This window comes from Palaemon carinicauda, chromosome 6 (assembly GCF_036898095.1).
Source record: "Palaemon carinicauda isolate YSFRI2023 chromosome 6, ASM3689809v2, whole genome shotgun sequence".
In the NCBI taxonomy this organism is placed as follows: domain Eukaryota; kingdom Metazoa; phylum Arthropoda; class Malacostraca; order Decapoda; family Palaemonidae; genus Palaemon; species Palaemon carinicauda.
In genome coordinates, this window is record NC_090730.1 from 78,912,179 (window position 1) to 78,917,033 (window position 4,855).

A 4,855-nucleotide genomic window follows, 5' to 3' on the forward strand; every position below is an offset into this window, starting at 1 on the left:
GATAATCCTTGGCATATTTCTTCGCGGTTGCCCGAATCTGAAGTGGTAGTAGCAAAAGTGCGGCGGATGGGAGATAGTAAGTGGCTCTAGAAGTCGTTGGTTGGGGCGGTGAGCGAGTGGTGGGTGGATTTGTCGCCACTTCGGCACATCACGGGGTAGCCGTGTATGTCCTACGGCATTCACATCAGCTTCAGTTGACGTTGAATAGGCATCCTCTTTGTCAGGATTGGAGGCATTGATGGAGGTCTTGAAGTGGCTGTCGATAAGGGCGTCAGATTTGGTCATCACGACCTTTATGGGTAAACTATCAATATCGGGTATGGCAGCGCTTACAGGTTCGGGTAAACGCCGTATCCAAAGGGCACGAAGTAGGTTCACCTCACGAGGAGAGCCGTCTGCGGCAGGTTGCAGGCGATACTGGTAATTTCCCTGAGAGCGAGCGAAGCCCTTTGGTCCCCCAATGGTTGTTGCGAGAGCTGAAAAAGCTTTGCTATCCAGGCGGCTGGCGACGGTGAGTACTGCTGCAGAAGGTTTGTTTTGAGGGCGTCATACACTATTGGGGTGTCTCCTTGTTTACAAAGCCAGTCAGATATTTCCGGGAAGGTGTCCTCGGGTATCGTCAAGAGAACATAATCTGGTTTTGTGGTTGAACGAGTCACGCCCTTGATGCGAAACTGGACTTATGCGTGCTGAAACCAAGCAAACGCCTCTCCGCTGACGAATGACGAAAGTTTCAATGGGGCAGCCATAGTACCAATGACAGAGGGGCGAGGGGTGTTGGAAGGCGGGAGAAGCGAGTCGACTTCCGAGGTCACTAATGTGATGTGCTGAGAGAAGGTTGTGACTCAAGGACAGGAGGAAAGCAACTGAGTAACTTTATTACTGAACACTCTCCTTTATATACAAAAACTCATTGCAACAGGAAATTTCCTGTTCCAACGACACCACGTCGGTTAACAATTAATGGTGAGAACAACATGCATGTTATTTCAGGTTCTTTTTAGTGCGAGGGGAGAGCGAAGATAAAAGCATAACATATACACAAAATGAAATGTTGTTACTATATACGATCGTGTGACACACGGTTGGTATAAAAGAGAAGTTTTAAGAAATAAGAACCTAGAACATTTTTGGAAAATTTAGAGTAACAATTATATAACCAATTTGCCTTAAGTTGTAAAAGGATTCAATAAGAAATGTGATTTGTCTAAGGGTGACTGACCCTATGTTGATATAGGAGGATAACCTCCCTGGATTGAAGTGGCCTCTTGGGGTTATTGTAGATGTTTTTAAAGGTAGAGATGGAATTGTAAGAAGTGCAAGATTCAAAACTAAAAAGGGAGAGATGATTAAACTTATTCAAAGACTGTATAATCTAGAAGTAGGTAGATCTGAAGATTTGATTACTAGTGATGCATCCTGTGATGATTTTGATAGATGTATGTGATAATCCTCAAATGCCTATTCATACTGTTAGTGATGATGATGTACTTCCAAAGTCTATGTCTAGTAGAGTAATTAAGCCTCCTACTAAGTTAGATTTTTCATTGGTCACTATAAGTCATGCAGTTGGGCATGTTAAGCAAAGCTTAATGTGTTTATTTTGTAAAACTACATTACTATTTTTTAGTGTGTATTTTACTGCCATGTATAATTTAGATAAGGTCCAAGCTGTGCTCTTTAATAGGTGGCTTCGTCCCCTACTGCCAGAAGAATGTTGAATTTAGAAGGGTGTTTTCTGCATATTCATTTGAAAGGAGTTTCCTTATAGTGTATCTGAAATAGCACCTCCGTTTTCTTTTATAACTCATATTCCAATGTTTTTTGTTAGTTTTCTTGGTTATATATTTAATTCTGTTTCTCTTACTTGAGGTGTATATTGAAGTACAATTAATTTAGTATTTATTATTTATAAGTCATCATATTTATGTGTGAATTTTGTAGCTATTGTTGCTTAATGTACGTGTCATTATGTTTACTTAAGAGCTTAGTTGTTCTAATAAAATTAGAGAATTTAAAGAAAAACATAGCGTATCCTTGAGCCGGGTGCTCTCCTTTTTCCTTACCTTTCTGCACAACGTGGGCTTAAATAATCCCCCATAGCATGGTTTCCATTCCTCACTGGGCTATTTTTCCCTATTTTTCCAACCAAGGTTGTAGCTTAGTATATAATATATATATATATATATATATATATATATATATATATATATATATATATATATATATATATATATGATCTAAACAAGTTTCTTGTTTCTTTCGGAGCCCTGGCTTTTATAATGTTTTCTGAGATGGATAAAAAATATTGTGTTATATTCTCAAAAATACTAAAATATCTATAACTGCTTAGCAACAAGTGCCTCCTACAGGATAAACTTTTCTTTATTTTTACAAGGCTACTGAATGCAACCTCTATGATATACATCATGCTTTATGGTTTCAACGAATTCAAGTCTGTAATATGAGAAACTACGCGAAGTAAGTTAGTGTTTACTCAACCATTCTAGCACCATCTGCCGAAAATTACTCATCATTGTCAGCCTACACCACCACTAATTATGATAAGTCACTTAGCATTGTGTAGCGAAACGATCATGTTTCATGGTGGCATAATTGAAGTTAATATATTGTCCGAAGAAATTGGTCAAATTGTTTCTTCCAGGGATTTTGTGTCTGGACTACGATAAACCACGCTTGCCCCTGACAGGCTGAGCTACCCTGACTACGAGAAACACGTCTTTTCTCTTAAGGGCTAAGATAACTCTTAAGGGCTAAGATAACTGTGTTACGGGGAGCCAACAACCTTCATTCTGGCCTACCAAGCGCACATTTACAATGAATCATTGATGTTTCTAGTAGAAATATTTGAAAATGGTTGCTATGTGAGTATAGCTTAGTTATATATAGTGTTTTGTAGAGCCCTTTTTAAAATGAAAATAAAATATTTTTTCCAAAACTTAGGAAAGTACGCTCTTTTACATATATGACGTAATCGTGTGCCATATTTTGTACATTGATATTGAATTATTAATTTTTATATTGTAAAAATTTTGAAGTTATTGTTATGTTATGCTAGCCTAATGTTAATTAATATATAGTAGCACATATGTTTATAATGAAAGTTTGGTTTTCTATCAAAAAGTAAAAAAAAATATATTTACATAAAATCCTTTATTACTATAGTTGAAATAATTTGAAATGTTTGTTATGATATGCTAGCCTAATTCCGTAGATGTAGTATAAACGTAATAGGTTTTTGCACTTCCCTTCTGCATTTGTATCAGACACAATGTTATTTATTCCATCACTTAAAACTAGTTGTAGAGTCAACATTATTCACCAATTGATTAGATTCCAATAACTCACTAAATGCTGAAGTATCGAGATTTGATGCGTCATCCATACAAAGAGAAAAGTCTCCACAAATAACTAATCAATTTTTCTCCATGATAATCATCTCAATTAGTACACTGAATTTTTCAAAGGAGATACTAATTTTTATTTCCGGAGGTTTGTGAACTGTTACAATGGATTATTTTTTTTTGGCGCATAAAGTTTATTTCTATATATTCAAGCCTTATAACATTAGTTCATTTCAACATATAGAGATTCTAGTAACCATTATGAATGAAGACCGTGACTACCAGCCCCCCCCCCCCAAGAAAAAAAAAAAAAAAAAAAAAAAAACCTCCCGCCGCAGCCCACCAGACTTGGGCCGTACAATTAATGTTTATGATGCATTTTTTATCATAACAAAGGTCAATAAAGATATCAATATATATTGGGTTATGGAAGGAAGCGTGTGTGGAACGGGTCATTCAAGTGATCTTAGCCTTGTCAAAGTTATTTACCTACGTTTCAGAAAATACTAGTTTGTCCAAATAGTTCTCATTTATCAATTCTCGAATTCGAATAGTTTGACTACCAAAGGATTGTATATTTCAACAGCCACAGTTTATGGCATCCTTAATATTCATGGTCAGTAATTTCTGCTAGACTTTTCAATTCCAAATCATAAGCTTCGCCATTTCTTGAATTAACTGTGCGGTCATTTGGTTTGTTTAACAATTTTTCTGTTACAAATTACATTCTTTGATGGAAGGTTTTTCTGGATATTTCCCGCAGGCTTTATCATCAGTCTTATACTTGCAATATTTTTAGAATGTCTAAACCTCTGACAGTGGTAATAGGGGATCACATAGTACATATCATGAATGTTATAAGTTCTCCATTGGAACATAGCTTTATCATCATTATCATGAATAGCTTTCCGTTTTTCAGGATCACATTTAAACAAGTAGTGGGTAGTCCCACCTGCACCACTTTTCTTAAATACCAGACATGTTTTCTCTTTTACGTTTTGGACATGGTCTAGGCAACGAATTCTTTGAATCAAAGCATTTACTACGTCATCTTCACCCAAGATTTTAGGTTTTAGTACAATAATTTTGAATATATATTTTTTTTCTACTGTACTTACATATTTCTATCTTCAGTTTATGGCTGTGGTCCTCTATTATAGTCATTTTTATTGTTGGATCTATTTGTGTTTGTAATTTCTCAGGGTCACAAAGTGGTGTGGAACACATGACAATGCCAATAAAATAAATTGAGAATCCCAAATGCATTTTCCCTTTATTCTGAAAAACTATCTGGGCAATTTGTCTAGAAAGAAACTATCTGTAGTTTTTGGACGCCACTAAGACATTGTCTATTCTGTAGAAAAAGAGTATCACGAACAAGTAATATATATATATATATATATATATATATATATATATATATATATATATATATATATATATATATATATATATATACATATATATATATATAATTATATATATATGTA